The sequence below is a fragment of the Schistocerca piceifrons genome, chromosome 1, assembly GCF_021461385.2.
Source record: "Schistocerca piceifrons isolate TAMUIC-IGC-003096 chromosome 1, iqSchPice1.1, whole genome shotgun sequence".
Lineage (NCBI taxonomy): Eukaryota > Metazoa > Arthropoda > Insecta > Orthoptera > Acrididae > Schistocerca > Schistocerca piceifrons.
In genome coordinates this window covers 597,114,037-597,116,318 of record NC_060138.1, presented here as the reverse complement: position 1 = coordinate 597,116,318, position 2,282 = coordinate 597,114,037, and the positions used below count along the sequence as shown (strand labels likewise).

At 42.2% G+C, this 2,282-nt stretch overlaps 1 pseudogene; it reads left to right on the top strand.

Annotated features, from left to right (window-relative positions):
* Positions 1–1,472: 1,472 nt before the first annotated feature.
* LOC124723541 lies at positions 1,473–1,590 on the top strand (annotated as a pseudogene).
* Positions 1,591–2,282: the final 692 nt, after the last annotated feature.

The window sequence follows — 2,282 nt, the reverse complement described above, 5'->3', positions numbered from 1 at the left end:
CCTGTGATCTTGCAAGGTTAATCATTTACGTACGTTACCTACACAAATGTATTCTAGAAATTTCATACTTTACATTAATTATTTTGAATTGTTGCGATTATTTTCCGTCTGTGTAATAATCGCGTACCTTACTTTTCTGCGTGTATTACATGCGGAGCAGGTAACTTTAATCCCTCTCTGTCATTAGATTTAACAACCAAACACCACATTTGTGCCCTGGTTCACAGAAACGTTATCTTTCCTTGCTCTCTCCCTAATCAGAATCTTGCTGGAATAACTTGCCCCCGGCCTCTGTGGCCGACTGGTTCTAGGCGCGTCATTTCGGAACCACGCTGCTGCTACGTTCGTAGGTTCGAATCCTGCCCCGGGCATGGATGTGTGTGATGTCCTTAGGTTAGTTAGGTTTAAATAGTTCTAACTCTAGGGGACTGATGACCTCAGATGTTAAGTCCCATAGTGCTTGGAGCCATTTTGAACTAGCTTGCCTGTGGAGGTTGTTTCACAAAGGAAGTAGCTATAAGATATTATAAAGGTAATATGCGTCGTTTCTTAAGGTACAATATCATACTCCACAGGAGCGACACCTTGTTCTTTTAAATTCCAAAGAAATATTTTTCAACTAAAACGTTTTCCATCTGCCTAGTGAAACGTTTCGTCTTTGCGACAGTTCTCTACATTAATCTGTTGTACTATGCTCTTGATATGAGAATATGACTTAAACTCAAAAACTGCAGGAGTCTGGTGTTTTTATGATTTGTAAAGGCAGGACACATTTCTGTACCCATCAACGTTGGTTTGTGAATACAGCTTGCCTAACTACATCTCCATTTTCGATATTCTTCAAAACAGAGGCGTGGACGGAATCTTTTATTTCCTCAACTCATTATTCTGGGACGACTATACGCAGGTAATATAAAGTTATGATCCACCACAACAACCACGCGTGAAACGCCTTCGGAATGCACATGAGTTTGGGCTCAAAGACATTCGTGCCCGTCTCAACATCTCACACTTGCTGCTGACAGTCCATTATTACTGAGTACTGTCATCTGTATGTGATCTCCTTTCCCTTTCCTTGTGTCCCATTGTCTGCTTCGGAAAGCATTAAGTAGCATAACGATGAATAATAGCAACCTAAGTTACAATCTGTAACGTTTGTATTAGGAAAAAAAAAAAATCATCGTAACACTACTCCGGAATGCAACAAGAGTCAAAGAAGCATTTCAGCGCAACAACGCAAAATAGGCCTGTATTCTGTATACAGAGTGATGTGGCTAACTTTTTAAGCTTTATGGCTTTTGGCTCGATGAAGAAATTTGTTATCTGTTTTCAAGTCTAGATAAACAGTGACCAGCGCCTCATGAAGCGAACGACAGCGCGTTCTCGTAAGGCCATTAGCATCCAAGATGCAGGCATCACTTTTGTTTTTAAAATAGAACTTTTCTATTTTTTGCTACTAGAATTAAATTTTTGCCAACGGCCTTGCCGCAGTGGTAACACCGGTTCCCGTCAGATCACCGAAGTTAAGCGCTGTCGGGCTGGGCTAGCACTTGGGTGGGTGGCCATCCAGTCTGCCGAGCGATGTCGGCAAGTGGGGTGCACTCAGTCCTTGTGAGGCAAACTGAGGAGCTGCTTGATTGGGAAGTAGCGGCTCCAGTCTCGTAAACTGACATACGGTCGGGAGAGCGGTTTGCTGACCACATGCCCCTCCATATCCTCACCCAGTGACGCCTTTGGGCTGAGGATGACACGGCGGCCGGTCAGTACCGCTGGGCCTTCATGGCCGGGTCGGACGGAGTTTAGCTATTTAGAATTAAATTTTTATGTTTCATACTATCAGTTGAATTGCTCATCACACGAAAGTTTACGTCATTCTCCAAATTAACTTGCTCTGCCGGGCTAAGACGCAACGTCATGCCATGTTTCGTACCAAGGGGAGCATTATATCGCTGAAAAGTTATTCAGGTGGTATTAAGATGAGGCATTTTACTTTCTCTAGCGGCATCAACATTCAAGAAACGATTAGATGTTCATGAGAGGTTCTCAGAAAGGTATGTCTGTGTTAGGTTGTAGGGAATCAGATCCGCCTATTACGCAAATAAATGATGTTTGTAGATTTCCAAAGATGCTTTATGGCCTTTATGTCGTCAACAACGAGTATTTCTGTTCATATCTGGACAATGGTAACATGCTGAATACTAGTTATCCTAATGAAATTTAACAGCACATGAAAAGCTAACAACATAAAATAGTGTAAAAGTCAGCAATACAGAAAAGAAGGT